Below are 25,437 nucleotides of genomic sequence, written 5' to 3'. Positions count from 1 at the left end.
CTACAAGCCTAACACCCTCTGCAGTGTAAGCCTCAATTAGAAGGAATTGGGCCCCATTGAGCGACCCATATGTGTAACCACATTTCCCGCACATGCCACTGGATGGGGATTTCGTGCTGGGCTCTTTCTGCTTTGATCTCCATTACTGAGAAAATCCTGGTTAGTTGTTTTTCCTCCTCTCAGTAATATTCTTCAGCTGGTCACTTCCTCTGATCTGAGCATATAGTCAGATGCAGTAGTATGGGGGAGGTGGACTAATTTCCTGGGTGTCTCATGGGGGAGGGGCCCTCTTTCAAACAGGGGGCTTACTGTAACACATCCTTTCCCAGATCGGAGGCCGAAGCCCACAGGGGGTAGAGTGGAAACCGGGGTGCAGTCGGCAGGCACTGGGCCTTCCCAACCCCAGCTGAGGAAGTGGGAACCCTTGGTGATTCACATGGACAGCCATGTGGCACCACAGACAGCCATGTAGGGAATGCATCCGGGTGATCACCTGCCCCACCAAGTTGGAGCAGGAAAGGCCCCTTTGACAGGTGATCAGGGGTCTGACCTTGGGAGGACCAAGGGAGAAGAGCCTCCTATGACAGCCTCTGTCATACCCTGGAAGAGCCCCAGGGCAGTTGATGTTCAAGCGACCTACACACAGCCCTAGCCCAGGGAGAAACTCAGGGACACAAGGCGCATTTGAAGTGTCGATGATCAATGTGTCCTGTAATTGACACTAATTCTTGATGCTAGCTACATTCTTCATCAATGCAAGAGTCGAATGATCCACTGCCAAGAGTCACAGACAACTTTCACAATGTTCTCCCACCAGCTACTGCACAAGACATGGGAGGAAGGCAGTGCTACCCATGAGGGTAGACAGTTCAGCATCCCACCAGTCTTCCCCGATAGAAGTCAGGCTCCATGATTTAAAGAGTGTTTCCAGGCACCTGGCTCAGTATCTTCACCCTGTTTTCACAGTAGGCAGGCGAGCAAGCAGCTCCTATGGGAATATAAGTAGGCAACTCCACCACTGGCACTTCCAGACAGGGTTGCACAAGTCTTGAAACCTCAGCCTGGACACATATAACAAGACCCCCAGGTACATGGTAATGAGGAAGTGTCACTGTCAGGTAATACCTAATCCTGAAGGGAACACGAAGAGGAAACTGACTTTCCGTGGCACATACCGATATCTCTCACCTTGGCGGTTCTTTATTTCCAGCAGAATGCAGGAAGGCAAGCAGCAGAGAACATGACATTCCTTGCGTTACTTTCCTATGAGAACCAGGAAACTAAGGTCATACAAACAGGGCGCAACTCCCTTAAAAACAATTGGCCAATAGAGCACGTGGGACAGACGAAATTCGATAAAAAGCGGAAGGGGTGGGAGAAAGATGCCGAGGTAGATGTGAGGATCAATAGCGAGGAAGACACTGAGGTGGACGCGAGGATCACTAGAGAGAAAGATGCGGAGGCGGAGAAAACAGGATTCAATCCCAAATCCAATGTCAACACAGAGGGAGTGCAGAATACCTTGTCAGAACCTAGAATACTTCGGAAGGCAGGTGCCGGTCAGAGTGCAGACTTCGGAGTCATCATAAGACTCCGCCAGGAAGTACGGAGACCACAGAGAAGATGAAGTGCCCCACCGCACTCCAGGAGGAGCATGGTTAACCCAGATATGCACACATCTCCTGGGGCGAGACGGGAGAGAAAAGACTTGGACTGGAGGAGGGTAGTGAATTAAAAAGTAAAATCCAGGGAAACGTTATATTGAAATCATTTCTCTTGCACTATCTGAAACTATTATCACTGGCACTGAAACACTGGGACTTGTTATTTGTTGTAAAGGAAGATACAGAGTCCATATGTACATGTAGGTTACTTCTTTATTAGTAGCTTGGTTCCAGCATAGGTGGTCAGGATGACAGGAGGAGAAAGATGATACAAAGATAGCCCCACCAGGAGCAAGCTCCCAACAGCTCAGCCTGAGTTGACCAACTGACAATCTCACCCAGAGAGGCACTCAGGCATTCTATGATGTCATGAAACATTCCAACAGAGCAGTACAGTGGTGAATAGCAGACAAGTAATTTACTACACATCCTCCTTCCTTAGGGAACAACAGCAGAAGTAAAAGTAAAGACAAATAAGATACCTCAATATATCTTTAGCAAGAAGGTGCAACAATGAGGTGCACCTATCCACAGGTGTATTGCATGAGGCATCATGAATTTCACTGACATGAACAGAAATGTGTTAAGATGCAAAAATTATAATTGCAAACAACATTACCTCACACCCCATCCCCCTCCCTTAGGGAAAAACAAAGCATGGCTTAGATGAGAAAAAACCAATGCAACAAAGAAGGGCGGTCACCCCCACAACCTCCCCATACTCGGGTACACCACAGGGTAGACACCCTGTTAAACAAAGGTGGGTGTAAAACACAGACCCTTAGGAGAAAACAACATCCCCAATAGAGAGGTACCATAGAGGCTAGATACACTCTAGATAACAAGAAGAGTGCGACCTCAAAAACAAAGATACTCCAGAGAGAAAACGCTCTGTAAAGAACACAAGGTCCCTTGGTAGAAGGCATGCTGACACTTAAAGAGGTCTAAACACTAGAGGAAAGCTTCCCACTCAAAGTTGTACAAGCGTGAAGCCCTTGGCCACGGATTCCACGCAGGTAGACTTCGACCGGAGCATAGTGTCCACATGAAAGGAAGACCCAAGATAACGTTAGGAACCAACCAAAAAAACTTCACCAAGGAACACGACAGGGTACCAACCCATGAAAACAAAACAACCTCCCCTAGATAGGGTACACCAAAGGGTACACGCCCCCAAGAAAACTGAAAACTAAATTAGAGGCATTGTTTACCCCCACAACCTCCCCAAAGAGATGGGTATACTACGAGTTAAACACTTTACAAAACGACACAACTTCCCCTAGGTAGGGTACACCACAGGGTATTCACCCTGGGAACTGACATGAAGCGTTGACTACCCACAAACACAACTTCCCCTAACTAGTATAAACCTAGAAAGGTACACCACCGGTACTAACCCTGGAAAAAAAAAAACCATCCCTAAGTAAGGTGCACCACAGGGTACTCACCCTGGAAAACAAAACTACAACCTCCCCTAAATAGGGTACACCGCAGGGTACTCACCCTGGAACACTGAAAACTAAATTAGAGGCATTGACTACCCCCACAACCTCCCCAAAGAAATGGCTACACTCTATGTACTGCGACTAAATCAGGACACCCACCTTCTAATGGCACGCTACACAAGAGTAGACACACCCACAACATCCCCAAAGAAAAAGGGTACATGCTGCGCTAACATAAAAGGGAAACTGAGCGCCACTAAAACCTCAACCCACCAATGCATATTTCATACTGTTGTCTGCGCAGTGCCCACAAAGGCAGGAGCGCAGTACTTGCCCCTGCCAGAATAGGAGCTGCAGGTCCATGCATTGTCTGTTCTGTTGTCCGCACAACTACCACATCTCCAAGAAAATTGTTCTTGCTCTTGCTTAAACAGGCAACTCCCCGTGGACTTTGTCAGGAGCATGAAGACAAGACCCAGCGCCTGCAAAGAAACTCGGCAAGCCTTACAGGGCTTGAGGGTGTAGCTGGAGATACAAAAGACTGTTGAAAACTCCCAGGTGACGGCAGACAGATGGGTGACAGCAGACCAAACGCCCAGGTTGCAGGCTGTCCAGATGGACCAGGACACTGGTGGGGCTGACCAGGGCGTTACCTTTAAGCTTCAATTGACATTTTGAAAGTCCTTAATGTCCATAGATCTTTGTCTTTTGATTCCTTGATTCCTTAGTTGTCTTTACTCCTTAATTCACGCGTCAGTTCTTCAGATCGTCGCCAAAATTGTTGTAAAGGAAGATACAGAGTCCATATGTACATGTAGGTTACTTCTTTATTAGTAGCTTGGTTCCAGCATAGGTGGTCAGGATGACAGGAGGAGAAAGATGATACAAATATAGCCCCACCAGGAGCAAGCTCCCAGCAGCTCAACCTGAGTTGACCAACTGACAATCTCACCCAGAGAGGCACTCAGGCATTCTATGATGTCATGAAACATTCCAACAGAGCAGTACAGTGGAGAATAGCAGACACGTAATTTACTACATTATTCTTTTCTTTTGATTCTAATTCTTCATTGAAGATCTTGGAGAGAGAAGTGACAGGGAAGTAGCTGCAAATAGCAAAAACTCAAGACTTGTCATATATCTGTGGTGACGGGTTAACTGGTTGACAGTAAATAAAAGACAGTATCATTCACTTTACTTAATAAAACTGGAGTTTCAAAGCTTGTGCTATCCTGAAGGGAACTTAAGAGGGAACCAGCTATTAGGTGGTTTTAATATTTTTTCACCCCGATACCCAAGTTGGGCAACTGATCTACAAATTAGAGCAATATGGACATCTAGTGGAGTTTCCTCTGACTTTGCACTTCCCACTCATACTTCACCATCTTTCAGGTCCTACTACACACGTTCATGCTCCACATTCTCGACAGAGTGGGCAAGAGGGGTATAGTGAATGCGCCATGAGGCTATAACTGGATCCAACTTCAGGTAGCATCCACCAGCCCTAACCTTCATTGCACCACAGGTTTTCAAGAAGTCCTCAAACTCCTACACATGTTAGACTCCTTGATCCATGACAATAGTCTTAAAACAAGGGTATGCAGCTATGTCAAGTGGGTAACTGACATCGCCGCAAACCCCTGGTGCCTATCATCTGCCTTTCCACCTGGCTGCATTACGCAGTCGGGGCACATTGAGAATAGTCTGAGCCAGTCAACAGTTGAGCTAGAAGCAAAGAGCTTCATCTCCCTACCCCAATCCAGCGCACCTCAGGATTGGTCGCCAGTCGCTGGGGAGGGAACAGAGTTGGTCAATCTCTCTCAGCCCTGCAGACAAAGCAAAGCTGGTGTTAGGGGAATGTAACACTGAAGGTCTTGGAGAGAGAAGTGACTTCAATACCAGAACACCTGCATTACTTGGTGATACTTCTTCCTGTTCACAGGGAAGTAGCTGCAAGTAGCAAAAACTCAAGACTTGGCATATATCTGTGGTGACGGGTTAACTGGTTGACAGTAAATAAAAGGCAGTATCCCACACAAGAACATTCCCCCTTGGTTTAATGAACCTATAATTAAATAATGAAACATATCTAAGGTCCCAATCCTTATCAACTGTTTCTTTTTCTCCCTTGAGGCACACATTAACGATCGATGGCCCTGGCTGCCCCACATCTAAGGAAGAGGAAGAAAAGGAGAAAAGATAAATAAACCAAGACTGACTGTCACACTGTTTATATAAATAAAAAAAAGACACAGTATATTCAATCTACTGTCTCATGTGTTTTATATCGCGCTGTTACGACAGTCACCCTACCTGCACTTTAGGGATCTGCCACCCACTGGGGCTGGGGGAGCCAAGGTTCAACCCCTGCACATCGAGAGTCCCCAGTATAGTCGACTACCCAAGCCATGCTTGTAGGCTGGTGTCCACCTTGCCCTGGTGGGAGGCACCAAGGGCAGAAGAGTCGTCAAATCAACTCAACTGTTTCCCTCATGTGGATACATGCATAGGAACTCAAAAGTCCCTGAGGCAGCTTCTCCTCCGATACCTGAAAGCCGTTCACACTAGCTTCAAGGGGCATAGCATCTCCACCAACAGAAGCCAGGGTTCCCTTGTAGCCCCAACTTCTTCTCATCCAGGATGCTAAGCTACCCAAGACAGGCAACTCCTTGGTCGCTTGAAACACGCATGGGCCAGGATCTGGCATGGAGGAACACGGGCGGCAGGGCCTTTAGAGGGTTCAAGCTTGGGGAGGCACAGCAATTTGGTTCCCCCAAGGTGGGTTCTGCGTGAGCATGAGTCCTATTGAGCAGGGTTGTCTCTAGTATTATGCCCCTCCCAGAGGGGCTGGGGTCACCCATCTCAGAATCCTTGTCGGGTCCTCATGGGGTGGTGGAGCTTGCCCCATGCCCAGTCCTTCCTCTAGCTTTCACAGGCCATGGACCACTCCAAAATCTGGTGCACAAGGGGAGGCTGTGTTCCATTTTGGTGGTAGCTGAGGGCTCTTACTGGAAATATTTGTTGCTCAGGCTGCTCCACAATTAATGATCTTTCTGCAGGTTCACCTACAAAATGCTGTTACAAGTTTTACTTCCTCTAGATAGTCAAGTTTGATCCTCTTATCGGCCCTAATCCAGGGGCACTGTCATCTCCAGTGGGGTGGATCTGTGCACATCACTTAACCATCTAATTAGTAGTAAAGGCAGGCAGTGTGTATCAATGGCAGAGAAATAATCAGCGCGAGCTTCTAGCTTGCACTTACTGAAAACTCCTCGTTCATGTGAAATAAATGCAATCTAAAACCCAATCATGAACGGGGTTTAGTGCCTCGGCCACACCTGTCAGTGAAGGATAGACACAGGCTGATCTGTTCAGTGTAGCGTGTACGAATCCCAGGACATATCTGTGAGAAAGTGCCATCTTTCTTGCATGGTATGCCCCCACTTTTTGCTGAAATGCTGAATGTACTTTGACTGAGTGTGCCCTGGACTCATGCCAATCAGGTGCCTAGGGCCTATGTTCCTTCCCTAAAAAAAAACCTCAAAACCAAATTGGCAAACCCTGGCCACATGTCAGCCCCTGGTAAATGGTACCCTAGGTACCCAGTGCCTTGTGACCAGGGAAGGCCTCTAAGGGCTGCAGCATTCATTGTGCCACCCTTAGAGGCCCTGTACCCTAACACCCACACACTGCCCTGGCCGGCTGAGTGTCTGGGTACAAGACAAAACAGAGAGTCGACATGGCACATATCCCTGTGTGCCATGCCCACAAACTACACTGCCCTGGCATACATCAGCCACCCCTCTAGCTGGGTGCCCTATGCCAGTGGTGTGTGCACAGAGGCAGGAGCCCTGTGCCCCTACGGTACCCAGGTCCATTCCTGGGCCCTGTAAGTGCAGTGCTGCCATTTAAGAGTACATGGTGCTGGGAGCTTGTCAAACACGAACTCCACAGCACCATAATGGCAGCACTGAAGCCTGAGAAGTTTGGTATCAAACTGCTCAGCACATTAAATCCACACTGATGTCAGTGTGGGATTTAATGTACCAAGCACCACAGAGCGCATCTTAGAGAGGCCCCCTGAAACCTAACCCACAATCCACGTCTGTTCTGAGGCTGCCTAGGCTGCCACACAGCAGACATGTTGCTGGACCCCTGGGAAGGAGAGCCCCTGTTCTCCTGGGCCTGCAACAATGCACATCCTGGTCAAGGTGGGAAATCTCCTCCCCCAGGATGGGAAGGGGGAAGCTTCAAAGGCATGCCGCCTCTGTGAGCTTCCCCAGGCCACTGCAACCCCCCACTCTGGCAGGAAGCTTTGCCGGAAACCCCAAATAAGGACAGGGGATGTGCCAGCCTGCCAACCCCACCCCTCAGGTGGGGGAGGCGAGGTGAAGCACATCCCCGGGCTCTCGCCATCTTGAAGATGGGAAGCCCTACCCAATCAGGACTAGGCTACTGCCCCCCTCCCACAGAAGAGAGGCAGGATAGGGGGTGTACCCACCCCAGGACAGGGACCCATTGGTCCCTGCCCTTCACCTACCTGTAACGCCCCTAAATCTAGTATTTAGGGGTACCCTGAACCTTCCTTCCCCAGATTCCAGATTCCAAAATCCAAAGAAGAACTAGAAGAAAGAAGACCTGCCCTGCAGCTGCTAAGAGGAAGACACAAACTGCTTTGGCCCCAGCCCTACCGGCCTGTCGACCCTCGAACCTGCTCCTGCTCCAACCCGGCATCTCTTGTGGCCAGCAACCTCACAAACCCCGGAGGACCTGGCTACCTTTTGACTCTAAGCCCCTGGGACTCCCATGAGTAGAGGCTCTACTCAAAATCTACTTCTAATCCCTGGCAGCAGCCCGGAACCGCGTACCCAGCACACTCTGCACCAGCCAAGCCTGGCCTGTGCCGGAGTGAACAAAGACCACAAGAACGACCCCACGGCGACTGTGACCCCGAGTCCGGCACCCAAGGACCTCCCTCGACACTACTGAAGAAGCCTGCAGCCTCAGAACAAGGTGCCCCCCCAACCGCGATCAACAGAGGGTAAGATTTCCCGACAACAAAAGGCACCCCTGCATCCGGCGCCCCGCGGCCCCCTGTGCCGGGGTACCTACCTATCCTCCAACTACCCAACCTACTTTTCGAAGTGGTGGTGGCACCTGAAGAATCCTCGTCCCCGAGCTTGCTGTCTTTTTCTAAACCGGAGATTTCCCATTGAAATCAATTGAGCACCCGAAGGCTCAAAAGCACCCTGCACCCAGCCGCCGAGTGGCCCTGGCAGTGCAACCTCTACACCTATCTCTATCCCTCCACTTGCCCTGAGTAAGTGACAAGGAACCCAGCTCCCACAGCCGCGTGGCCTGCTAGTCAGCAGCCACCAACCAAGGCCCCCCTACCTCTCATGGGATAACATTGGGCCTAACTCTCTCTGCACCCGGTCGCCCTTGTGCCGCTGAGGGTGAACAAACTGTACCTACCTGACCCTGGGAGACCCCTGAGTCTATGCCCAGAACCCTAACTCTGCCAGTCGAGTACTTACCTTTAAACCGATAACTCAATTTTCTCCATAGGGTAACATTGACTGGCTTTTTCTGAAATTTCTTCCAAGTGTGGACTTTTCAAAACTTAAAATATTCACCCAAAATCAGCCGAGTAACGAAATCGAAAATAGTCACCTGCTCTTAGGTGAGCTCCCAGTGCTGGATCTTGGTGCCCAGCACTGACTCTGAAAACTACTTACAACTGTACTTACCAGTAACCCAATTTTCTTCCATAGGAAATCATTGACTGTTTTTCTGTGAAATTTCTTCTGTGTCAATTTCTGCAATCTTTAAATATTCTTTAAAAATCGTATAATATCTGAAAACGTAATTACTTACCTGTTTTGGATAAAGGTCCCAGTACTGAGTCTAGGCACCCAGTTCTGGATTATAAAAGTAACGAGAACATACTATACCTGCAACTTGAATTTTCTGCCATAGGGAATGATTGACTGTTTTCTATGAAATATTTTCTAAGTGTCATCTTTTAAAATAGCAAAATATTGTCTAAGAATCATCACAGTAATTAAGTCGACTTTTATCACTTGATTCCATGTGCTGACCCAGGACTGAATCTAGGATTCAGTCCTGGAATTCCAAAAGTAATCCTAAAAGTAATATGCGGCAAATAACATGAAACTTCCATTGAACTCAATGCATTATTGTGTTTAAAATAGTGTTGCCTATTGCAACCACTTGTAACTGTTTACAAAAGTCAATTGCATATTGCAAAAGTATTTATGTAAAGCATCTCATTCTGAGAAAGGATATTTTAATTCCAATTGTTGGTTCTAAAATAAAACAAGCATATTTTTTTTTTACTTATAAACCACTGGCCTAGAGTTCAGTTATTGAGTGTGTGAGACCATTTGCTGACTGAGTGTGTACAACAAATGCTTTACACTGTCCTCTGATACTGCCTTACGGCTCGACTTTAGAGTGTAAGAGCCTTACTTTAGAGAGTAAGGTTATATCTAACTTTACTGATAACACATATCAACGTGGGGGAGGTCTAAGGGAAAGTTTAAACAAAACAGTAGACCAGCAGGTTGTGTTTCCCCTAACAACAATTATCAAAACACTAATACAACCTGGGTCAGTAATTGAGCCAAAAAATTACACAAACACGTCTAAGTGAACCCCATTCTCAGCATGACAACTCTATGAGAGAGCACTCCCTTCAACAGGACCCATCAATCACTTAAGGTGGTTAATTGTTATTATCATCTGGGTCTGTGTACTCCATCCAGCAGGACCAGTTCATGAAACAGTGACCCGGTCACTAGCATAGAAGGAGCAACAAAGGAGGATTGTCACCTGATCTCTCACGAATATTGTCTTGGATGAGGTACTACCCATAGACCAAGGTGAGAAATCCTAAAAGTCAGCAGTAAAATCATAATAGTGTGAGTTAAAAATGGCTAAGGGTGCCCAAAAGTTCTTTAATAGTAGAGAACCCCTGTCATATTTAAAAAGCAAGATGGCAATATTGCATAAATTAAATTGACATTATGCTATTGTCCAAAGCAAGTACGGTCAACATGTTTCTGCCCTCAATCGATCAATAGTATCTGGGCTTTCGTCAGGACCTAAATTACTGCTGTGGTTTTCTTTGTGAGAAAAACGTGTGTGTAAATTATACAAAAATGGGGTGCAGATAAAAATTCTTACCGCACCGGTCAAGTTTTATCAGCAATCAAAGTTAAGTCCGGTCTTAACTCAATGACCGCCCCGGGGTACCGACGGATAGAGCGGGGCCCCTTTCCCTGAGTCGAGACCAGGTTGAGGTGAGGGCTGTACCCACTGTTTATGGGTATCCGGTTTTGATTGCCATCTTGCTTTTTAAATATGACAGGGGTTCTCTACTATTAAAGAACTTTTGGGCACCCTTAGCCATTTTTAACTCACACTATTATGATTTTACTGCTGACTTTTAGGATTTCTCACCTTGGTCTATGGGTAGTACCTCATCCAAGACAATATTCGTGAGAGATCAGGTGACAATCCTCCTTTGTTGCTCCTTCTATGCTAGTGACCGGGTCACTGTTTCATGAACTGGTCCTGCTGGATGGAGTACACAGACCCAGATGATAATAACAATTAACCACCTTAAGTGATTGATGGGTCCTGTTGAAGGGAGTGCTCTCTCATAGAGTTGTCATGCTGAGAATGGGGTTCACTTAGACGTGTTTGTGTAATTTTTTGGCTCAATTACTGACCCAGGTTGTATTAGTGTTTTGATATATCTAACTTTAGCCTCTGCCAAACCGCTGGGGACTGTGGACTCTGTACACTCTGTACTTATTTCGGAACAATATATACAGAGCCAGTTTCTCACAATATCAGGACATCACAGATCAATCATTGCTCAATCTCGTGTGACTCGACACCACTTGTTCATCTAAGAAGTTGAACACCAATGGCTGCCGGTCACATAACTATTTAGCATGAAGGAAACTCGTTCACTAATGGAATTAAGCAGTATATCCCTCTCACAGTAACAGCGATATACCTCGCAGTTATTTTTGCGTAACCAACTCTCTTTGTTTTTGATACGAACCTAACTCTTCCTGAAAACTGAAATGTTATAAAACATAAGAATGTGCATAAACACTTACAACTCTTCCTCCCTACAATAAAAGTCTCTACAACGTCACATATATGTGTCTCCTGATATAAATGTGCCTGAAGGTCTATTATGTTTGTAGGACAGCTGAAAATTAGGTCACATATATCACCTCATTGAAATTCCTAATCTTCAACACATATGTATCACTTCCCCAATACCGCTAGGACCTGAAATGTATGTATGTATGTATGTATTTCAGATTTATAAAGCGCACTGTAACCCTATGGGCATCCTGGCGCTGCAGTACAATACTCTACCACCATACTTCCTGGCTAGCTGATTGCTAGGCTAAGCCTGTACTCTAGGGAAAAGCCAAGTTTTATTTTTTCCCCTGAACTTCATCAGATCTTGTATCTGTCTTAGCTCAACTGGCAGACTATTCCAAAGGCGTGCTGCCGCGTACCTAAAGGCTCTTCCGCCAGATTTAACTTTCTTAATCTTGGGTATATTCACCAGACTAGTCGAGGAGGACCGAAGGCTGCGGGTTGGATTATACCAGTTGAACTTAGATTGCAACGGTGTCGGTCCCATCCCATGCAGAGCCTTAAAGACAATGCACAGTGATTTAAATTGTATACTCTGGAATACCGGAAGCCAGTGGAGCTCCGTCAACGCCAGGGATGTGGATGACTGTCGTGGTCTAGATAGGGCCAGTTTAGCCGCCACCGTCTGGACTCTCTGGAGTCTCCCAATCAGGTATCTAGGGGTTTCCAGCAGTAGCGCATTACCATAGTCCAGTCGACTCAGAATGACACTCCTTACTACGTGTGCTCGTACCTGATATGGGAGTAATGGAAGAATCTTCTGAAGAACCCTAATGAGCGAAAAGCTGCTTCCCACGATTTTGTTGACTTGGGTTTCAAGGTTCAGTTTATCATTAAAACTGACCCCGAGATTGCGTACCATCGTGACGGGTAGCACATGTTCAGCACATATACATACCATAACCATAGATGTTTGACGAAAGAATGCCCTTACTTCACAAAAGAACTGAAGTTCACTAAGAAATTAAATGATCTCAATGTCTTTTAGGGACAGTTTAATTTCATTGTGCAACTAACTTGATATTTTATAGAACTTTACTGAAATAGATCATTTAGTAATAAACATTTGTCCAAAACTCAAATCATTAATCAAGGAAACAAGATTCTTGCTGCAGCAACTTCAAAGCTTGATTGCCTAGTAGTGATGCCGTGAAACATGAGGAAAGTTATCCTCACATGTTAAATTTGGCTGCCACCATCTCCAACACTCGCGAGACTACTGGGGGTTCTGGACCTTGTAGTTTGCTGTTGGATGGTGCCACTTGGAGTAACCTCCATGAGCATGCAGCATACTACCAGGCCACGGCCATGCTTGATATGCACCACTTGCTCCCCTGCCCTTGTGCAGCACTGATCATGACAGTCTCTGCACATGCCTACCTCATGTTGTTCTCACAGCCAGTGGTAAACCTGTCTACTTAGTTTCTCCAGGAGGAGTGGGAGAAACTACCATGTCGTGGAGAGAACTATTGTCTGTTAAGGATTCCCTTCCTTATTTGTGTTTTTCACTAAAGAGAACAGTGAGGCTTCTCTGTCATGACAGCAAGTCTGCCAATGTTTCAGTGAAACTATACTGCAGAAAGTTAGGAAGCAAGAATCCGCCCATCATCTGTGTTTGGCGTGCCTCCCCCTAGCCTTGTGACCTCCCTCTTGACATGGAATAATATCAGACATCGTCGACACTGCTCTAGGATCGAAAATCATCCAATGCCCCTATCATACACCATCACGTGCAGCCTTCTGCGTGTTATCTGCTTTTCCCTTAATGCAGGCAACTCTGTTCTCTATTATTGTGCTTTACCCAATGCTCCCTCACGCACATCAAAATGCTCACCTCACACACATCACCCAATTCTCTCTTGATTCACAGTATCAGTGCTCCACAAACCTACTTCATCCAGTAATCCCCTGAAGCACGTCACCCTTTTCTTCACAATCATGCCCAGTGTTAAGCAGAGGCACAATACCCAGAACTCTGCTGGTGCTCATTGCCCCGAGCTCTCCTTGCCTAAGGGACAGGCAACACAATTTATTAGGGAGAGTCGAGTTTTCTAAGGCATTTAGATATGATGGACTCAATTCAGAAAGGTAATATTGGTCCTAATCGTAACATTCTGCCTGAAAGTCACCTTTTTTTACGCCTGCCAACAATCCACAAAGGCATTCCTGCTGTGAATATATGCATTTACTAGTGCAAATGTCTTCACCACAAGTGTAGGGAAATCCACAGTAGTAAATCCCACTCAAGGGATGGAAGGGGGCTTTTTAAGGCATGATGTTTGGGAACACCTAAAAACATACATTTGTGAGAATTTTCTAACTCCTTTCCAACCCCTTTTCAGCCCTTAGTGGGTAGATGGAAAGGGAAACGGATCACTCCCAGACTCTCTGGGGTATAGAGGAAGGCTTTCTTTAAGTGTATTTGTACACAAGGCTCCACACCCACCATGGAGAAATACCCACAGGAGGAAATGGAGCCTTCAGGAAAAGACACGTGACATTCTCAGTTCACCGGAAGACACACACGTGGCACAGGTGTATCTCTGAGAATGTTTTAGAATAGAATTTTTGTTTTAAAGTTCACTCATGCGGAGATTCGAATATCCGCCCCTACTTTTGCAAAAACAAATTAATGAATGGTGCCCAATGCTCTTTGAAAAGGTATTTAGCTCTCTGAATTGAAGGACAGCTGAAGGAGTCCTGAAGGTAAGAGGGATGTTGTATCAGATACTGGGGGCAAGCGTTATTGTTTACACCCTAACTCTGTATAAACAGTGTCTGCATCATTCAACGTATTTACTATCGAGCTGGCCCCCCTGCACCAGGGATGGAACAGCGTACTATGTATTCCTGCTTTAAAAACTGAAGCAAAAACATAGTTTATCCTTGAAGGACAACACACACAAACAAGTGCCAAAGAGTGTTTCTAGAGTTCATTGTGAGAAAGGTTGTTCTCATCATTGAACAAAATACATGTACTTTTTTTCATTCTTCGTGCAGCTTCCCCAAAATTCTTCCTTCCTCATGGGAAGTTTTGTTTCGCCTTGAGTGTCAAAAATTCCATCAGACAGTCTGGAGCTGGCTGGCTAGCGTTTTCGTGAATGCAACTTGCCAATGTGACTCGCTCAATAACAGTATCCCAAAGGAATTGTGGGAGCAGGGGCAGGAGGGACTATAATGAGTTGCAGATTTCATTTGTTGTGGACATCCCCTAGCATTTCACAACCAGATCGCACTGTTCTCAGGCGTGCAGCGAATACATCGTTGGATGCCGTGGGATGCCGCTTGCCACAAAGCTTGATGGACCGCATTTTTGTCTTATTAGTTACATTTTTTTGTTGCCAGCTGTTAGAATTGCGATGTAAACCGTCTACCACGTGATGGGCATCTTTAGTAAGGTCATGGGCAGTCTGTGAATGCATGACCGTGGAAGTTGTTGAAAATTTTCCCTGGATAAAGATATAATTAGTAGGCCTGGGAGAAATTTTTATTATGCAGGAGTAATCAGTTATTTCAGTGATTACGCATTAGTATTGTGATGTCACATTACCACATTTACACGATTACGCCGCTTTAGGTAATTAGGAGTGATATGCAGCAAAAATTATTATGCAGGAGCAAAGGAACAATGAACTAGGATAGAGCGAAAGGCGGCTGGTTATTGCTGTTCATGCCCTGTATCAGTAAGTGCTATTTTCTTTCTTTCATTTTGGATGTGGGGGTGCATTTCTGTAGGAAACTGGGTTACTGGTTGAGGGGAGTGAAACTCTACTCAAGCAGCCTTAATTCTTGTCAGGGTGAAGTCACAAGCAACCCTAAATTAAACATCATAACCCTCAGGTAGCTTGGCACAAAGCAGTCAGGCCTAATTTACATGCAATGTGTAAATTAATAATGCAGATCTTCAAACAGTAACTGCAGGAAGGTAGGTTCCTGCTGCATGTTTACCCCCACTTTTTGTCTGGTGCTAAGCTGTTTTTGACTAGCCTGACTGTGATCCTGATAATCAGGACCCCGTCTCTCTGCTTTCTCTCTTAAATTGTTATGATAAGGGTACATCCCAGATTGGATACTGGGGTACTCTTATCAGTCCCTACCACATGGTACTAAGGTACCTAGGGCATAGGCACCCCAGAGGTCCCCCATGGGCTAAAGCATGTATTATGCCACCCATGGGAGACCATTTAAACTGTAACTACAGGCCTGCCATTGCAGCCAGTAGAAGCTGGTGTTTGCACCACTTAAGAAAGATCTAGGGTCACTGCACTTAAAACGAATAAGTTACCCCTATAGCAGGCCATTGCAATCTTGAAGGCTGGGTGATTGTCTCTAAGTGTGAGGGTGCCCCTGCATGAGATGAACCCCCCCACAGCCTACAGAGTCCATTCTCCCACGTTGTAAGTGAAGGAGCCATATACTATATAGAGGGGCACTGCATAATTACGCAATGACCATCTCGAAATCGGCTGCAACAAATCCTATCATGTTTGGTATCAAACATCTTGGAATCATACCCCCAGGAAGAGCCCTTCATTAGGCTTTCAATGCTCCCGGTACCAGTCTTCTAGAAACAGACAGCACAACATGGCTGCTGCTGACCAGAGACACCATTCTGCCCTCCTGCTTCTGAGCCAATCTCGAGGAGGGGAAGGCAGAGCAATAGGTATCCTGTCATAGGGAGGTGTGACCACCTTCCAGACATGATTCAGTGTATTGGGGCTGGGTGGGTGTGCTTGCCAGTGCATTTAATTCTGCATGAGGGGCTCATTTGATGTCCCTGTGCATAGTCCAGATCAAACTAGCTCTGGAATCCAGTGGCTCCCACTCTGGCATGAAACTGGACAAAGGACATGGGAGTAACCTCTCCCCTGTCCAAACCCTCCCCTGGGAGGGTCCCCTGAATCATCCCAACCCTTTCCTAAGGGTACTTAAGGGCTTACCTGTGGGTGGGTCCCTATATTTGTTGTGGGACACGATTCAATTCAGACACCACTTCAACTTCTACTGTCTGGGCACTTTTGACTTTGCTGGACTTTGTTTGGCTCCACTTCATCCATCTTTCAGTCTGCTGCATCGTCTGTGCCTGTGCACCATACCGGAACCTTCCAAGGCCTGTGGGCATCTAAGACACTTGAAGGAATCTCCCTTGAAGTGAAGGAGTCACTTCCCTGTATCTGCAGGCACGACAACTAAACTGACTGGTCTTCTTATCCTGAGGTCCTAAGGACTAAAAGGTTCAACAACACAGGTGGTGGTTCCCCAAAACTCTCGAGGCCTGCCCTCTCACCAAGTTTGAGGCCAGTATCCCTCATGGGAACCGCAGGAACTGAACCCCTTGTGCACCGCGTCAACTTGCTGCTGCAAAGGCTTGTTGGCTTCCTTCCACCAACGTCTTTGGGCTCCAAGTAGCCACAACCTCAAGCATCTCCAGTGACCAGAATCTTTGTCCACACCACATTGCTTGCACTTTGGTGTGCATCTTTTGGTGAACTGCTCAAGGTCCTCTTGCGACTCCAGTGCTTCCAGTCTATGGGTCCTGTTGATGGTCACTTTTCTTTCTTTTGGGCTCCCCTGATTGCTCGGGGCCTGCCCTGACTCCCCTGCTTGTGGTGAGTCCCCTGGACCTTGCTGGTCCCGACATTGCACCTTCTTCGACATCCACGTTGTTTGCCAAGGGTTGTTGGTGCTTCCGATGGACATTGACCCCTCAGCACTCAACATTCGATGTGGGACAGCTCATGCATGGCTTGTGGTCTTCCTCAGCATTGCCTAGTCCTCACAGCAGCAGAGTCAAGTCCACCAGCAATTCTCCTGCAACATTCGACATCGGTGGACATTCTTCTTCCAGATCTCCTAGTCACTCCTGAGTGACATAGACCATGTCCCCTCTGCTTGCAGGTACTTCTCATCCTGAATCCACCTTCAGATTCCACCGGAAACTTTCTTCTTCTCCAGCAGCGACACATTCCTCAAGTCCTCCTTTGGGTTCCACTGCAGTTTCCGACACCACTTCACACCTATGCACCCAGGTTCCCTTGTGTAGGTAACATGGGTACTAATGTATCCACAGGTGGGGTGGCTCTCCAACCCTCTATCTTCCACAGGATTTCTTCAGGGTCCACTGGGAAGGGTCCTTAATCTTTAAAATTGCAACGCGACTTACATGTTTATTTGTACAGAGAACGCGGTCATGTTCCCACACTGCACATGCTCTACCTGGGGTCCCTATCTCCTCACCTTGGGTGGTTCCTTGGGTCCCCAGCACTTCTACGTCCTCTCGACACTGTCTTTACCCAAGTTGTGGTTCTTATACCACTTTCTTTGCATATGTTTGGTCCTCCCGGGGTCCACTGTGTATTCTGCGCTATTTACTTGATTTCTATGCAAGTATTGTGTGCATTGTATTTATTTCCAGATAGGAGCTATCTGAACGTGTAAGAGAGTCTCATATAATAAATACATATTTTTATAAATACCTTGTGTGGTTCTTTTTCATTTCATCTATACTATAAGATTGCATTACAAACTAATATTGTAAGGAGCCTTTTCGGGTTGGGGTAGCGCAATAATGCAAACAATAAATGAAACACATGCATTAATTTGTTGAATCCTATACTGATTCAATCGCTTTGAACACACTCGTTCATTCAAAGCCCTTGTTGTCTTCTTTGAGGCCCTTCATGGGAAAGGAGCAGAATACCTTAACAAATGAGCTAACCCCTACATTCCAGCATGGTCCCTAAGATCCTCTTCCTCTGACCTTGCCATACACCCAAGGTACGCTTGGCCTGTATGGGTGGCAGATCATTTGGTTTCCTGGGGGGCCAGGCTTGGAACAAACTCCAGGCCACTCTTTGGGCCATCCCAGACATTTCAGTCTTTAAGAAACAACTTAAAACATGGCTTTTTAGAATTTAGCAGCGTTTTCTTGCCACCCCACCCGCTCTCTGTCAGCGCCAGGACACACTCTGTGAGTAACTGTAGCGCTATAACAAATTCGGTTCATTCATTCATTGAGGTCGAAATGGCAGTTTAAAACTGCACACAGGCTGCAATGGTAGGCCTGAAATATGTTTACAGAGGTACTCCAGTGGGTGGACTATAAGTGCTTCAGGCCACTAGTAGCATTTACCTTACATTTACAGGCCCAGGTCACATGTAGTACCACTATACTAGAGACTTACAAATAGATTAGATTTGCCATTTGGGTGTAAGCCAATGTTACCATGTTTTTGGGAGCAGGCACACACACCGTAGCACTAGATATCAGTGATAAAGTCCACAGAGTCCTAAGGCCAACAAAAACAAGATCAGCAAAAAATGGATGAGTAAGGCAAAAAGTTTGGGTGAAGACCACCCTAAGGCTGACAGGTCTAACAATTTTGTACAGAAAATAGCGCAAAATTCTGGTTTATGCTTCTCACATAATTGTGAGTCATTTTGTGGTAATTGTGAGTATTTATGCATGCTAGAGAGAATTACACAAGCTACCCCCTCCCCTAATAATTAGAGCTACAGGATTTATGATACATACATTCTCCACACTTCTGTCTTTATTTATCCATATTTGCCCATATGGTCTGTCCCTTTGTTGCTTTTATACATAATTATTTTTTGGGTGGGAGAGAAAATGCAGTTGCACCTACGTATTTCCAGCTTTATTGAACTCATAAATGTCTGCTCAGTGTCTGAAGGGATTTAGGGCTCGATGTACTATTCCTAAGGTCAAATCTAGATGTGGAATGACTGGAGATATTTTTTGTGCTGCAATGAATGTCCTAAATACAAAAGTGATATTCTTTTATAATCTGCATAAACCCTGCTTCGTTAATATTAAAAAGTCAGGATTCTCTCTATAAATGTTTCTGAATGTTTGGAAATTCAGGGAAATAGGCTTGTGACTGACAGTAAACCCCCAAATCTGCAGTCACATTGGCAAATGCCAACATTGCATCTGCTTGCAAATATGGCAAAGTAGAGGGACATTTTAAAAAGTTTTGTATACAATTAATTTGACTGAGTTTCATAATTTTTTTTAAAAAATACGTTTCTTTTTTAAAATTTTAAATTCTTTATAAAGTAAAAAAGGTAATTGAAATATTTTATACTATATTTATATACCATTTTGTTAAATAATTGCATACATATGTGTTATTATATATTTATATATATATATATATATATATATATATACATGGATATATATATATATATTAATATGTGTAAATATATATATAAATATATACATATATGTGTGTGCGTGTTTTAAACAATCAAAAGAAATGAATTCTGTTGGGTTCACAATATTTCAATATTTCTTACAGTGTTCTATTTTTAACTCCTGCCTTCATTATTTCATGTGGAAGGGTAGTTTGTGAATAGCAATGGGCTTACTCATTTTGGGGTGGGTATTTGTATGTGCATCTGTGTGTCTTAACCCCTTCTTTGCCCTCCCTAAACTCCTTCTTACTTCTCTTAAAGCTCCTCCTATTCTGTGGTTTAAAAATTTCCTTTGTACCTCCATTTGCCTTGGTCTCGCCCACATTTATTATGATGAAATAAACTTACACGTGTGGAGAGCTCTCTTTAGAAAAGATAGCGGATATGAAGCAGGAAATGTACTACAGTAGATTAGTGAATAGCATTTTTAGTATGTGAGTAGCACTGTTGTAGTACTCCTAAACATACTATAAAGTGCAGTTTCAGAATAGACAGTTTACTGATCTTCATTGGGAATGTTAGTCTCGTGTACTTGTTCTTTAATCCAAGTGGCTTATAAGTGCTTTGAGTCCTAACTCCAATGGACTGTTTCTGACACAGTTTTATATTTCTGTCTCCCAGTAGAGAGCTCCAACCACCACAAATGTAATTTTAGGGCCTTCCGGCTCTAAATTGTTAGACTTTTTCTGAGCTTCTTTTAGACTGCCCTTCCTCCATTGAAAAAGAGATGTGGGGACCTGCCCTCCTGCCCCTAGCTCTCGGTAGCCTCTTGGCCAAATGTATTCTACAAGTAGTACTCTGCAGCACTAAAAGTTAAACTACACCCCATGTATGCACATCCAAGGTCCCAGGCTTTCTTGCCACTTGCAAAGCACCTATGCCTTTAGTGGGAGATCATTGGACCTCCATGACTGGTACCACATGCCTTTTACAGGACTAGTCCATAGACTTCCACTTACAGAGCACCTTTGCTTTAGTGGGAGATTGTTGGACCTCCAGGTCTGGTAACTCGACTTCACCAGGACTAGTCTATAGACTTCCAAAGGAATCCTCTTCTACATGGTAGGGAACCCAGGGCCCGATTCACAGAACTAACTTAAGACGAAATCCTAAACTTACTACCATTTTGGTATTCACAGAAGGCACTTACTCATTTTGGTATTCACAGAAGGCACTTACTCATTTCGGTATTCACAGAAGTTAGGAGTCCTAAAGTTAGGACTCCTAAATGCCTTCTGTGAATACCGAAAGTCTTAAAATTAGGATTTTTCTCAGTTTAGTAGTAGTATAGTTAGGACTCCTAACTTTAGGACTCCTAAATGCCTTCTTGTTGTTGTTGTTGTAGTACTTTATTCGACATTAAAAAAATATCATAAAAGTTCTGTACAGCATATATTTAAAACAGTTAAAAAAGACATACTACAACAAATGGTTTCAATCCATATATGGTTAAAAAGATTAAAAAAGATAAAACTGCATGTATATACACATATCATAATCAGATATCCCCTATGATTAATAATGTAAGCAATAATGGGCTGCAAAAATCAAGAATAAGGGTGATTTACTTGTGAATGGTGCGCCTTAAGTAACCTGCGTCTTAACCTCCAAGCCCAACCCAGGTATTTAGCGGTCCCACAGGCTACACTTGGAACAGATGTATCATAGGTCAGAATGCGCAGTGCCTCTTTGGCAGACCTTATACCCAGATTTTTACAGACAGGTTTTAGCCACCTTAGTCTAGGTTGTGTGTAGGCCTGACAGGCAAACATGAAGTGGCCAATAGACTCTGTAGGCGAAGCACAGCCTGGGCAACCTTTTAAAGACGTAATTGCCTTGCTCCAACTAGTTTGGAAATCATGTAGTGGAAGTGTGCCATATCGCAACTTGAGATATAATGATCTGCCTTCAGGTAATTCAATGAAATCCAGAAAAGGCTCCAAACTAGGAGCCGGTTTTATATCCAGGAAGTTCACACTAAGCACACCCTCCTGTTTTCTTAGGGTTTCAGCCATGACCCAATCCCAATAAAAAAATTTTATCATTGGTTTGGGGGGAGGAGCCTGGCTCACCCAGGCTTCTTCCAAGCCAATTTCTTGCAGTTGTTTTTTCAAGTTCATTACCCAGGGGATCTTATGATCAGCTCCCAAATTTAGTAACTTGTCCAGGGCGGAAGCATAATGGTGGAGTTCAGGGGATCTTCTAATCCTTGCCCAGTATAGTATCGGGTGCAACCTGGCCACGTTGCTGATGGTTTGTCTACCAAGGTCACTGCGAAGTGGAGCTAGCGGGGTGGACATGGGAAGCAAGACTAAGTCTCTAAAAAACTTATTCTCAGATTTGAGTAACTCTGTCGAGTTTTCAAATCCCCACAGTTACTGAAGTACTGGGTATTTTAGTCCCAGCGGTGCAGGGGCACACACCCTATGACTTCTGGGTTCACCCTGTTCCAGACCTACAGAAACACAGAGTCTTCTGGGTGAAGTCAAAGATTCATTTATTGGCTGCAGACCAATTACAGGTATCCTAGAAGTACAACAGCGTGTATGTTCTCAGGAGACTGCTGAAAATCATTGGAACGGGCTTCTCCTTAAATACAAAATATCATGCTTCAGGCACACATTCCTTGGTTTACGATATGGCCATTACAAGTATACATTACAAACGAAAAAGCAGAGTCATGATGACCATCCCACATTCCAGTTCGGCCAGCCCACAATGATTTACACAGTAAGGTTCAGGTCCCACATTTGATGTCAATAGACCCCCCAATAAACATGAGCATCTCCTGTTTTGGGAAACAAGTCATAAAGCAGGAACAAGCAGGTGTGAAAGAGATTAGCCGGAGGATTGTGTAGAATGAAAGGGTTTTATGATGGGTCAAGCCCTGATGCTAATCACAGGTGGACGGAGGAAGGGGAGCTCGTGAGACCGGTTTGACCTGGGGCAGCAGAGCCAGCTGCCCAGGTCACAGAGAAGTCAGAGGGAAAGCCCATGTACTGTGAGGCCCGTATTTACTCCATTATAGCCTATGTGAGGGCAATGACAAGATGGCCACTGCTTCCAAAATGGAACCCGCGTAGTGAAGCAGAATAACGTGTACACAGTGCATTCATAGCTAGAACGATATATAAAGCACTTGTACATGCCGCATTTACCATTTGCGGTTTGCTAATACCAAGATGGACAGGGGTAGGGCCCTGTCCCCTACGCGGTCCCGAATATTAAAGTACGACAGACCCTCCTTTTGCCCTTACATAGGCAATCACTATACTCATCTTAATCCGAGTCTAGGTCAATATTCACAAAGTCATGGAGATGTTGCTGTAGCATCATCCTATTACTTAGTTCGTCCCTCGATACAGGTTTCCTTACACATAAGGTATCACAGAGGCCACATATCGCAGGAGCACACTGTATGCACAGACAGAACAGGAAAAGAATGGCTAAGATCATTCCAATGACCATCAGAACTTTCCAACCCCAGGCAGATATCAATTCCCAGAACCACCCCACCAGTGACCAATCTCCCTTATCCACGTGTATGGATTCAGATATTTTATGGAGTTTGGAGATGGCTTGATACACTGTTGGAGCATTATCTGGTATGAAAATGCAGCAACTGGATTGGATGACCTTGCATACCCCACCGCGGTCTGCAAGAATAACGTCTAGAACCATGCGGTTCTGCAGAGTCATAAGGTGATCCGCTTGGAGCTCAGCTGTCAGATTACTAAGGGTACCAGCCGTTACATTGACAGTGGATTCAACCACACGAGTCAGTTGTCTCAGGTTCCTACTATTGACCATAGGTCCCCAAAACGGCAGGAAACCCAAGAAGAAGTCTCCCGCTTCCTGACCGGCAGTATCCTCCTTACTATTCAGACCTCTCACAACTCTGGTCTTGTGATAGTCAGAGGCAGCAGTAAATGTCGGCGGTAGCAAGTTCGCAATATAACATGTGCCCGAGAAATCAGGGGGCAGCCATGTATATGCTCGGTCATTACAGATGAAATATGTGCCCTTGGCAGCCAAAAACGCAGGGGAAAACTGCGACGGGAAGGTGTACGTTTCAGTACAGTCACTTCTTCCCAGTTGAGCTCTAGGATTCTGACCATTACCCTGTAAGCAGAACCGACCCATGTGGGGTACGACCCAGATTGGGGATGAGATTTTTCGCTGTCTTTCACCCAGACTAATACTATACCCTGTCGCGTTCCATCCTACATAAGGTCTCAACTCTTCTTTGGGAATGGATGAGTATGCATCGATATCCCTACTCATATCGGCAACTCCTTTTATCAAAGCCTTATTATTGGTGATAGGTCTGATGGAACGCCGTTGGCGAGGGGAATATGTATCTAGAGCATAGAGAAACATGGTCTGGAATGCCCATGACGATCCATTGTAACTATACGGCAGCACTAGGTAGGGAATACCCTTGTTAATGGTATGTGGCATTAACCCACACACCCAGCAATTGGTCGTATTCATTACCAGTTGGTGCTGGTGCAAGAGCTGGATAAACGAGTTATTTACAAACTCCGATCGTCTGGTCTGTTCGTGCTCAGGCAAAGGGTGAAAAGAGTGAGAGGAGGCGGTAGAAGGAGATATAGGCTGTTGAGTGGGTGCAATGGGCTTTTGAGCGGAGAAAAACACAAATCCTACAATAAACATTATTATGCTACACAGTGTAAAAAGGCACAAAAAGACAAAACATTTACTTTTTACAATTCTACACATCCTTGCGTTAAAGTTCATTTCCTCAATCGGTCTCTCCATCTTAAAAAACTCCATCCTCTACTCGGGCCGCTCGCGGTGGATGAGTTTCTTCTGCTAAGGAGTACACCTGTCAGTCCAGGGAAACGCCCTAGACCAACCAGAACCATTGACCTAGCGTCTTCGGCCTGTACCCCAAAGTCTTGGCACCGCGACCCTGCGGCAGAACCCGGATGGTGGTTCGAAAAACAAAAATCAAGAAAGTCCTTCAGATGGGAGAGCAAAAATGTCAAAAAGGAAATAGTAAGGAAATCTTTATTTGTCCATGGGCCTTGGTCTCAAATTATAGCGGAGACGGCCAGGTGCTGTTTGGTCTTGAAACAAAAGTTCAGGCTCAGTGGTGTCCAATCGATTTGATGGTGGCACAGCTTCCTGCAGAATATTGTCACTCTCTTGGTCTGAAACTGTGTCTTTTAGGCGTGCGTCACTGAATGATACAAAACGAGGTACAGTGTCTGTCTCAGAGTCGGCGATACCCTCCTTGACCCACTGGTCATATGACAGAGGCAAGGGGACTACTTTACAGTGGGTACCATGGATCCAGTGTTTCTTCCCTTTTACTCGCACCGCTGATCTTGTCGACAGGAGCACAAGGTGAGGGCCGATCCAGCGAGGCTCGTCGTTGCTCTTACGCTGGAAATTTCTAATCAGCACCCATGTGCCAGGGTCGATAGGGTGTCCAGGAGTTTCAGAAGCTTGAGGAAGAGTATCATGCACCTGTTGATGTAAAACACGCAGTTTAACAGTCAAATCATACAAGTAATCGAGTAGTACTGGATGCTCGATCTCACTGAATTTCGCCGGTCTTGGCACGCCCCATACATTAGCCGGGCGGCCAAAGACGACCTCATAGGGACTAAGTCCCACTCGTGAGTGTATGGTCATTCTGGTGGACAGGAGTGCTAAAGGCAGAGCGTCAGGCCATTTAAGACCGGTGCTCGCCTGGATTTTGGCCAGCTTGAGCTTTAAGGCTCCATTGTAGCGTTCTACTAATCCAGCTGATTGGGGGTGATTTGCAGCGTGGAACTTCTGCTTTATCCCTAGCCCTTCACATACATTCTTCATCACCTTACCCACAAACTCACTTCCATTATCACACCACACCATTCTTGGCATTC

The 25,437-nt window shown here is 45.5% G+C and overlaps 1 pseudogene; it reads right to left on the bottom strand.

The window, feature by feature from the left end:
* Positions 1 to 632: 632 nt before the first annotated feature.
* Positions 633 to 786, bottom strand: LOC146809899 (5.8S ribosomal RNA; annotated as a pseudogene).
* Between the last annotated feature and the right edge of the window lie 24,651 nt (positions 787 to 25,437).

The sequence above is a fragment of the Triturus cristatus genome, chromosome 7, assembly GCF_964204655.1.
Source record: "Triturus cristatus chromosome 7, aTriCri1.1, whole genome shotgun sequence".
NCBI lineage: Eukaryota > Metazoa > Chordata > Amphibia > Caudata > Salamandridae > Triturus > Triturus cristatus.
The sequence above is the reverse complement of the archived record's forward strand: the minus strand, read 5'-3'. Positions and strand labels throughout refer to the sequence as shown.